Source organism: Pteropus vampyrus, unplaced genomic scaffold (assembly GCF_000151845.1).
Source record: "Pteropus vampyrus isolate Shadow unplaced genomic scaffold, Pvam_2.0 Scaffold273, whole genome shotgun sequence".
Taxonomy (NCBI): domain Eukaryota; kingdom Metazoa; phylum Chordata; class Mammalia; order Chiroptera; family Pteropodidae; genus Pteropus; species Pteropus vampyrus.
The window spans coordinates 1264070-1275511 of record NW_011889054.1 but is presented as its reverse complement, the minus strand read 5'-3'; the positions used below and the strand labels follow the sequence as shown (position 1 = coordinate 1275511).

At 41.2% G+C, this 11442-nt stretch overlaps 1 pseudogene; it reads left to right on the top strand.

Annotated features, from left to right (window-relative positions):
* The first annotated feature begins 9668 nt into the window (after positions 1-9668).
* On the top strand, positions 9669-9787 carry LOC111729650 (annotated as a pseudogene).
* Positions 9788-11442: the final 1655 nt, after the last annotated feature.

The window sequence follows — 11442 nt, the reverse complement described above, 5'->3', positions numbered from 1 at the left end:
GAATGATTACGACCCCCACCCAGTTGTTAAATGGCTAGCTGCTAAGTCTACCTAACAATTTTCATGTCTAATATACCCATGATGAGACTTCATATACTCAGGCTGCACAAACAGATTCAATTCAGGGGCACAAACAGATAACTGAGAAGACAGCTGAGGAAACTTTTAGGAGTGACAGGCTCACCTGTCACTCACCTGAAGGCTCTACTTGGCTTACCTCACTCACCTGAAGGCTCTCCTTGGCTTACCTCAATAGAAAGTCGACTCCTCCCTCCCCACTCCCTGAAATCTCTTAACCCTGTCACTCCCAAAAGTTTCCTCAGCTGTCTTCTCCCTCCACTTGCTGTTAGTTTTCTTTGTAGCATTGTTCAATTTTAAAAGTCATTCTATTCACATATCTCTTTACTTGCTTATTATACATCTTCCCACTGGAGGATAAGGTCAACAAATGCTTGTCTGTCTTGGGTACTTCATCACCTCATCAGTACAGAACACAGTGCCTTGCATTTAGGCATCAGAAGGGAAGCACAAAATGATTGGGGCACACAAACGATTGGTCTACAAATTCTCCTTTGTGTAGAGGCCTTTGAACCACTCTTGTTCATCTTCCTATTATAGGCACTGAATGACTTAAAGAGCCAAAAAGACAGAGATCCAGTAGAAATCATCGTATTTTCACCTTGGAGCAGAAAAAGGAATTTATCAGGAGAGCACTCAGTTGCTTTTAATGTCAGTAGGTTATAAAATGTTAGAATCCTCTGGAAATGCCAATTTGCATGAAAAACAAATAAGGATCATTCTTTCGTGATTATCTTTATTTTTACAGATCCTAGTGCCTCCTGTGCTATTAACATGTGTCCTAAGGCTGAGCGAAGCTTTCTATTCTTGTCCCAGTGCTTCTAGGAAAGCTGTTTAACACGGTGCCCACCCATGAAATTTAGTTTTGGAAGGGGGGGTTCAGATAAAGTGGAAGATGGTTTCACTAAAGCAACTTTAAAATTTACAACAATACTTAACATTGAAGCAGAGGAGATTTGCATTTTCTGGCAGTAAGATCTGAGCTTAGATTAAGATGCTGAAGGTTTTACTATTTTCCTTAAACATTAAGTTACACATGTCGGGGCCCAAGATGGGCCACCACAAAATATCCCACAGGGCCATATTGATTACTTCTAATTAAATTTACTTGATGTCAGAAGGGCATCTTGACCCTCCTTTGTTCCCTTGATGCAGAGAATAAATCTCCCATGTGACAGGTGTCATCCCCACACCTGGAAGACCTCTTTTATTGTTAAACAACTTGGAGTCGAAACGTCTGTATAATCAAATCTTATTGCCTCTTTTCTAATTTACTGCTTTGTTTAGATTCCTCACTAACGAATACCCAAATCTTGCTTAGATTCCTTTCTAATGAGCACCAACTTTCTTTGTCTTGTCAATTTCTCACAGATTTGTTTCTTTGTCTAAATAGTATAAAAAGGTGCCTGGTTTGATCATTTCTTTGAGCCTCATTTTATGATCTGAGCATCATATTGTGATTCTCCTGTGTGCACGTATTCAATTGGTTTTTCCCCTGTTAATCTAGTCTTGTGTCAATTTTATTGTTTTATTATCAGTCCAACTGTAAGAATTAAAGATGGGTAGAAGGGGGAAATTCTCCCCCTCTCCAACACACAAATATGAAAAATGGTTAGTTAAAGAAAGTAACAAGGAGGAGGTCAAATATAGGCCTGTTGACCCTCCACTCAACATTTGTGGCACACTATTTCGTTCAGAAGTATTTTAGGAAAGAGTAACCGACAGGAACTCAATTCATAGCAGCTTAAACTAAAACAAAAAGAATTGATTGGCTTATATAATTGTCAAGTTCACAAAAAGATCTAGCATCAGTCATTGCTGGATCCAGTGTCTCTACAAAGGTCAGGTGTTGGAAGATCTGTCATTTTCAAACACTTCAGCACAGACCGTATGAAATCACGTATACGTAGTTTACACTTTAATTCTAGGGACAATTTGTAGCCCTAATAGAAACATTGCATTTAAAAAAGGAAATCTACCAGAAGTAACAACTGCGTACACTTCTATCATTCATCTCTATCAACATCGGAGGCTTTGCCAATTAACACAGCGACTGTAAGAAAATAGTGGCTAATTAGCATGTTTAATATTAGGAATGGGTTCTTAATGGTGAAAGTAAAGAGAGTCAAGACATGTGGATTGGCCAAGTATTTGAGATGTTCCTCCCTTTTGAAAAAAAAAAAAGAAGTGTTTATCATTTCTGCCAGAACTATGATTTCACCCCTAGCTGTGACACCCCCACCCCCACTCCCACCACTTCATCCCTAACCAGTCGTGTGTCAAGCCAGGAGTTTGAAGTGTTTCTGGTTATCTAATGCTGAACTTAAGGTAGAAGGATCTTGCCTCTAAGATACCATCATCTCTGCCTCAAGTCAATCTTCCATGCAAAGACCTTGATGGATTGACCCATACCCAAAATTGGGTTCAGATGTAAAGACTGATGGAAAGGAGACTGGCTTGGATTTTTATTGTGTTTAGGGGGTGGGGCCAGTATAGGGTTCACTCAAGGGAAGGGGCACATCCCCCCCTGACTATTGCACCACAGAAGGAGCACTCAGGCTACCCATGTTCTTGCTTCTACTAAGGCTTTCTTCCTTCAAACCACATTCTCCCAAGCCAGTCTTCTGCTAATCAGCATGCCTCAGGAAGTTGGGAAAACACTGCATGAATTAAACAAAGTCAAAAAACTTCCTTTTGCAGGATTTCTATGGGTCTCATTTTGCTAATGAGCTTTGTGAATCACTAAGAGGAAAATGATATGCCCCTTCTCACATTTGTCTACAAAACGATTTGTTTCTCACCGCCCCCCCGACTCCCCGCCACACACACAAAAAACATCTCCTGGAAATAATATTCCGTGGTAACTGGCTCTTCATTTCTTTGGATTCAGTGAGATCCATACATAATAAACAGATCTCATTAAAATCGACATTTTTTTTCTCTCTTTAATTTACTCCAGGGTTTGACTCTTTGGTCTTGCCATTTAATGGCTATGCCACCTTAAACAGGTAACTGAGTCTCTCTAAGATTCAGTTTTCCATCCCTCTAATGAGAATAGTCTCTACCTCTCAAGATGTTAGAAGAATCTAATGAGAATCAATGTAAAATGCCTAATACAATACTTGGTACATTGCCGGTGCTTAATAAAGGTAAATCTTCTTTCTCTACCAAAAATATCAAACCCTCAGAAGTATATATACATCTCTCAAACCCCCACAATGATGGTGCGGTGCTGGATACATCACATACTTTACACGAATATTTGCTAAATGCACAAATGAATGAATCAGCAACACCCTGCTGGACCCATGTCCCTAGGCCACACAAATCCAGGGTAGACTGTCCATGACAATGTGACAGCTCATAAATGGAAGAATTCTGGCACTTACAACTCACTCTCTACTAGAAGAATTTTCACCAAATCCCCTACAAAATACATTTATGTGCCTTGCTTTTTAAAGATCTAAATGCGCCAAATCTTCGCTTAAGGACACTGTTGCATTTCTAATGCAGTCAGATGGACAATCCCAGTGCAGAAAGCATTAAAGCAGAGAAAATTGTCAGTCCATAACACAGAAAACCCAGCACTTGGATTTTGGAACGAGACCACCTGGGTTAGAATCAGACTTAGCAGAGCATGACCTTGAGCAGTACTTAGCTTCCTCATGCCTCAGTTTCCTGTCTGAGCACTTATTTAATTCGCCTTTATGGTGAGAATTAGAATTAATAAATGAGAAATACTCAGAGCAATGCTTATATCATAGTAAGTACTCAAAAATTACTGACTGCTATTATATTCATAACAATTGACAGCATTATTAATTCCTCATCATTAACACTTTCCAGCCCTATTCAAACCTTCTCTTATCTAACTGTCCTCTGATCTCATGGGTGAAACAGAAAAGAGAGTCAGCCATACAGAAGGAATTACTATAGAAACTTTATTCATAGAACGTGTGTGAAAATTTCTTTTTATTGATATTAAAAAGGCTGTAATACGGGCTCTTTATTCCTCAAAAGGAAGTAGTTACTGCAATAATGTACTTTGAGCCACATGGCTAGTTAGCACCTTCCTTCTTCATTGGAGAACCATGAAATCTACTATGTTCCCTTAGAAGGGCAATTTTCAATGAGAAATTGCTACATATGTAAAAAAACATATTGACCATGATGGAAAGATTTTATCCACATCTACACAATGGTGACAAAATTAGACATGACTGAAAGGTTTGGGCAGCCCAATTGTTGGGAATGAAACCTAGAAATAAATGTCATGATACCCATAAAAATGTTTTGATGTGTCAGAGGACAGTGATCCAAGCTTTTAATTCACATTCCAGTGTAGGTGTCTATAATGGTGTTTCAGATCAATGGTTTTCAAATGTTTCCCCCGCCTCCCCCCACCGCCAGCAAAACAACCCTTTTCTTCAAATAAAATCTTATATGGAACCCAAATATGTAAATAAAAACAAAAAACATTGCTGAGCCACTCTGGGTTGAAAACTACAGGATGATAGTTCCTTCTACCCAGCAGTGGCCCCAAAGCTCTTCAAAGAATTTTCTAGGCTCCATGATATCATTTGAGGTTTCATGAGTCCCCTCTCCCCACAAACTCAGATACTAACTTGGAGAAAATATTGGAAAGTGGGGGAGAAGAGGGTGTTACAATTACCTTAAAAAAAAATCACTCTCTAAAAAGACTTTTTGCACTTATTGGCTCATACCAAGTTCTAAACTGCATTAGACTAAATTTTGTTAATTTTTTTCCTTCTAACCAGTAAGTGAGGCTCTTGAGGAATACCAGATCAGCTCTAGGCAAATTTAAGAAACAGCATTTTCTCTATACATTTTAGTTGTAGTTTCAGTAAATTTGTAACCTTGTGTGCTTTCTAATGACTTTCTCAATCTCAGCATTTATTGGCATTTGGAGTTGAATAGTTCTTTTTGTTGGCAGGGCGGGGTGGGGAGAGTGTCCCTTGCATTGTAAGATATCTAGCAGCATCTTGGCTCCTGTACACTAGATGCCAGGAACAACCCTCAAGTTATAAGAAGCTAAATTACCTCCAGACATTGCCAAATGTTCATGGAGGAGCAAAGTCCCCCCTAGTTGAGAACCCTGCTTTAGACCCACCTCTTTTAGACCATTTTCTGTATTGGCAAAAAAAAATCTAACCAAGGGCCTCCCTAGCTTGAAGTCCTTCCATTGATTCATTCAGCCATGTGATAAACACTTGTGAGCACTTGATGTGTGCAACAATTTTCATAGCTCCACACAGCCTTCAGAGAGCTCCCTTCGACTCTAGGTCCTCCATGATCTGAGCCCACCTCCCCACCCTGGCCATCACATAATACCTGAAGACTTGTTCATACTCTTGGGACTTTGTACTTGCTTGCCCCTATATATGGAATTCCTTTTCCCAATGCATCCACCTCCTTTTTTTTTTTTAACATTACACAAATTTCCATCCATGTGCCAGGTTTTGAGGATAAAGGTAGCAGCCACGCACACTGTCTGCCCCACCAAAACAGCCACTACAATACAATCAAACACCTTTCTCTGTATGTATTGTAACTTCAGGTTGACTCATCTGCCTCTCCCAAGAGACTGACAATCCTTGAGGAGGTTTTATACGTCAGCACCCACATCTGTTAGAAGAGAGAATTTTGGGGGGTAATCCTTTCCTATACTTATTCAAAATTTTGAGGGCTACAACAATAGTGTTAAATGCCACTAGAGATGGCGGCGGGCAGGGGTGGGAAGAGGGGAAACAGAGAAACATAATCCAAAAGGAATAGTCAATAGGAAAAAAGACACTAATTATAATGCATTGTGAGGACAGCAAAGCCACAATAGATATTAGGCTGGAGAAATGAGTAATCAACTAATATCGGTTCTACTGATTTTAAGATGGCTGGAGAAAAATAACCCTAGTTGAAGCTAATATTGACCTTTCTCTTTAAAAGCTTTATACCAGCCCAAAGCTGTGTATTAGGTTAAATCCCACTGGTTTCTCTAAATTTGTGTCCAGACAAATTGCAAACATCACACCATCCAGTGGTCACTGTGAGTCTGCTTTTCACAGGCTGATTGATTTTTATAATGTTGCAAGCAATTTCAAGTTGTCAGTAAGAACTAATTCTGTCTCGTTACTGCTTTCACTCTTGGCAGCTCCGTGACCACTTATTGGTTTTTGTCTTCATGTTCATTTTCTCCTGCTAATTCTAGAGCTTTTTTCCCCCCTCTCCAGCCCCATTCAGAGGTCTAAAGCTATAATCACAGAGCCCCCAATAGAGTAACAGGTGAAAGCATCAGCTCTTCTCATAGGCTCAAAAGGTGAACCCTCAGGCTCCATACCCCAGGAAACCTCCTGTCAAACCCCAACCCATTAGAGCCTGCCATGCTGTATTACCTAATCCAGCCACTTGAGTTGAAGCTCTCTCTCAAGCTGATATTAAATCAACTTGTCAATCTGACATCGTGGAATTCCACACCCTCATCTCACATCCAGGGAACAGAAACTGATGGGCATGGACATGACCTCTCTCTATTTATTTCCATGTGACCTAAAATAGGGATCGTTTTCTAAACTGCTTCACTCAGAATCCATGCGGTGGGTGAGGTCTCACTGTCAGGAGATCTCAACAGGTGCATTTTACTAGCAGAATTATTACATATAGTCCTAGTAAGGCTTACATACTCAGAATCAAATTCTCACCATTAAGCAGAAACTTAGGCAATCGCTCCCTTTGTATCATCCATACTTCTTAGATAGTGGAAACTACTGCGAGACCTGTACTCAAAATTAATACTAGCTGCAGATTATGCCAAATATTATAAATAAAATGTTCTATTCCTTTTCCTTGGTTAATGAAATCTATGTTTTGGGAGAAAATAACGACAGGTCCTCTGAAACATTATACACATTATATCTTACCTCCATGTGATTATCTAAAGCCAAACATTATTCCTTAGGTAGAACTAATAAGATGAATAAAATATGCTTGTGCCCTTGAGGAATTTAAAATCAACTAAAGCTCTGAAAACTGAAACGGTGCCATAAAAGCTGTGTAGACTCTAGGGACCAACAGAGGAGAGAATCATTGATTACAACCCAGGACTTTCTTTCTGGGAACCACCTTGTGATGAGGTCCCTTTTGGGGACCTCATCACCGTTACCACCCAATTTTTACTGTCAGATGGGAGCCTAACTCCAGTGGGCACCTTACTCCAAGTTGTAAAACTACCTTCTATCACAAAGATATGAGAAGTTTAATATTCCCTTGGGTGAAGTCAATTAGCAGACATAGATGACTTATACCTCTCTCTCATCAGCCTTTAAAAATTCTACCACCCCCTACTTCAGCAGATTTGAGTTCAGATGAGTTCTAGCCTCTCTCACATATTCCAATAGCCTTGAATAAAACCTTTCTTGCCTGTTTAGCATTGTCCAATGTATTCTTGGTTTGCTAGAATATTTTCCCTTCTTGGATCCCACATTCCCCTTCAGCTACTTTCCCATTCTGTCCCCTTTGAGAGCAAAACTCTTTTCAAGGCTTGTCTGTATTCACTGCCCCTCTTCCTCTCTGCTCTGTGGACTTTTGCCCCCACTCCTCCACCAAAATGCCCTGTCAACCTCATTGGTGACCTCCTGTTATGAGTTTGTTAAATTAACATTTGTTAGGTGGAGCACAGAGTGCCAGTTCAACAGTTATGGTTCAACAACAGCCCATAAAAGAAATTTAGGTAGATAAGTTTATTAGACATAGGTCCTAGAGGAGGTATACAGCACACACCAAGGGACCACATGGGGAGGTCAAGGCAGGGTGCCAACAGAGAGGCAGGACCTGGAGTACATGCTTTTATTAGGGTCTGTGGGTAGACTGCTGTGGTGTTCCTGGGCTGGATTGATCAGTTTGAACCAAAACAGCAAGGTTTTGGTGAGCTCCAAGGGGTCTTATACAAGCAACACACAAGGAGAAGCCCCTGGAAGGCAAGGGAGACTACTTATCACAAGGACTACTGGGGAAATGATATCAGAAACTTACATTTGCTTGGGGTTCTGTGGGCTGTTATCTAGGGCATGCATTGCATAAAGGGACTAGTGTCCGCTTAAGGTCCCTGTAGGCCACTTGGCTAAACAAAATGGATGCCAAGGCTGCAATACTATGGAGCATCTTAGTTACATGCCCAACACCTCACCTCCCCTTGAATCCAAGGGTCACTTCACGGTCCTCATCCCACTTGACCAATCAGCTGCATGTGACCCAGGTGATCACTCCAACCTTCTGGAAATACTTTCTTCAAGTACCAGTACTTCACACTCTTCCTCTTAACCCTGGCTGCATCTTCTCAGACTCCTACTCACCCCTGATCCATAAACTCTGGAGCATCTAAGAACTCAGTCCTTGCACCTCCACCTACAGTCACATCTCGGTGTTCTCAGTCTCACTGCATTAAGTGTGATGTATTTGCTGATGACCTTTAAGATCAGGTCTTCAGTCTGTACCTTGTCCTTGAACTCCAGACGTGCATTATAACAGGCTATATACAAGTGATTACTAAACACCTCTACTGACATATCTAACAGGCATCTCAAACCTACCTTGTCCAACTGAGCTCTTCATGTTTCCCCCCAAAAACCTCCTCTTTCTATATTCTTCCTCATCATAATAAAAGGCAACTCCATTCTTCTATTTGCTTAGTTTTTTCTGGGGTGGGGGCGTGGACTAGAATCATCCTCGATTCCATTCTTTTTCATGTAATGTCCAATTTGTCATGACATCTTGCCTCTACTTCCAAACACATCCAGAATTCAGTTAATTCTCACTTCTTCCCTTGTGACCACCCTGGTCCAAGCTGTCACCTCTTGCCTGGAGTGTTGCAGTGACCTGCTAATGGGTCTCCCCTCTTTACTTTCTGTGCCACAACCACAATCTGCTCTCATCATGGCAAGAAGGTAGATCTTTTAAAGATATGTCTATTATATCACTCCTCCTCTCAAAATTTCCCTAAAGTGTCCCACCCTACTCAGAGCACAGCCACATCCCTGCAGGGGTCTAGAAGACATCACATGACTGGCCCCCATTCCTCAGCTGACCACTGGCCACCACTACGCTCTCCCCTCCCTCCACTCCGCACACGCTCTCCTCCCTGCTCTTCTGCAGACACACTGGGCCCTCTTCCTTACCGCAGAAACTTTATATGTGCTATTCTGTCTCCCTGGAAAGTTCTTCCTCAAATATATTCATCTACCCTCAGGCCTCTACCTAAATGTCACTTTCGAAGAAAGACCTTCCCTGAAACTCTCTTCAAAGTTATACCTCTTTCCCTGATTAGGTTTCCTCCAAAACTCTTATTCTCTCATATGTACCCCTTTGATTAGAATATAAGCTACGTGAGGGCAGGGATCTTCCAGTTTATTTACTGTTGTGTCTTCAGCAACCGGAACAGTACCAGCACCTAGCATGTGCTGACTTGTGAATTACAGGAGGCAATGTGAAAGATAAGTCAAAAAGAATAGGAGGCTGGGTGAAAAAGATGAAGGGATTAAGAAGTACAAATCAGAAGTTACAAAAATACTCACTGGGATGTCTACGGCCATGCCACCCTGAATGTACCCGATCTTGTCTGATCTTGGAAGCTAAGCAGAGTCAGGCCTGGTTAGTACATGGATGGGAGACCACCTAGGAAGACCAGGTGCTGTAGGTGTTTAAAAAAAATACTCACTAGGATATAAAGTACAGCATAGAAAATGCAGTCAATAATATTGTAGTAACTATGTATGGTATCAGGTGGGTACTAGACTTATCAGGGTAATCACTTCGTTACCACTTATATAAATGTTTAATCACTGTGTTGTACACCTGAAACCAATAAAACAGTGTATGTCAACTGTAATTGAAAAATCAAAAAATTATTTTTAAAAATTAATAAAATAAAATAAATAAAAACCCTCATGTAAAAAAAATAGGAATAACGGAATGTCGGGATACCAGAAATAAGACTTCCACTGAGATCTAGACAAGCAAGAAAAGGGTTCTGAACAAAGGCAGTGACAGAACAGACAGAACTGCAGACACAGAACTTTTTCCTCTCTGAGAAGGGGTTATGGTAGAAGGAGTTCCCAAACTTCACTGGCCATGGACCCTTTCTGGGTGAAAGTATTTTATAGGCCTGCAGTTCCGCAGAACCTACTGCAGGAAACCTGGGATTAGATGTTCTCTAAAGTTTTGTCCCAGCACTAAAGTTCAATAGCCTGAGTAAAGATCATAGATGATTCAGTACTTTTAGGTCATGTGCCTTCTTGGTTGCATTATAGTCGCAATTATGGAAACCCATCCGCAAGGTGGGCACCTGGTCTCAAAGACCAGAACTAAAACTGCTGCATCAGTTAGAATCCTTCCACTCTCCAGTAACAAAGAACCAGACCAACATAGGCTGATGTGATAAAGACGTCAAATTGTCACATAACAGGATATCTGAAAGCAAGCGGTTCAGTTTTGGTAACAGCCTGCCAGTATCAGGGCTTCGACTAATTTCTCTGATTTTTTTTTCAAACTCAGTGTTGTAAATTAGCTGCTACTGCTCCAGGCATTGTGTCATCACAAGTGTTCCATGCTGGAAGGAAGAGGTAAGCAGAAAAGCTTTCTCCTCTTTTGATCTGGGTTTTTTTTGGGGGGAGGGGTTCCTAATCATTTCTGGAAACCACCATCAGACTCATTTGCCAGTGTCATGTGGCCATTTGGAGTTGCAAGGGAGGCTAGCAAAAGAGAATAGGATTATTACAACTATCCTAGACCTTCATGATCCACATCCCCCACCCAGAGTTAGAAGGGAGACCTCTGATCCCTAAGAGCAAGAGATCTCCACCCAACCTAAACAAAATAGGAGTCTCTTAGTGGGAAAGAAGTGGGGATAATGTCAGGTTGCTTGGACGATGAACAATTGTCCATGGCTGCCAGTTATTGTGTCTGATGGCTTTAAGGCTATCATATCAGTCCCAGAAGTTCCTGATGGTACATGGGATGCATATTACCTGCCAACCTTGACTGGCAGTAACAGCCTAGAAGTGCCTACAAATGAAGCACTCGTAGGATAGGATCTCAGGGAAGAAGTTCTGTACTTTTTTTTTTTTTATCAATAGCTGTGACACATATGGCACAGGGGAGAAGCAAACAGAACGTGTGCCTGTATCACAGATCTTTTCTTCCTAGATGGAGAGTCCCCAGCCTGTGATGGGTGAGCTTCAATGCATCTTACTCTGATGGCAATTCCCATTTTTTTCCCCCATCAAGACTAGTCCCAACCCCACTATGCCTGCTTCTGCTTCCTCTGGGTCTGAATGTCATTTCTCATATTAAGGA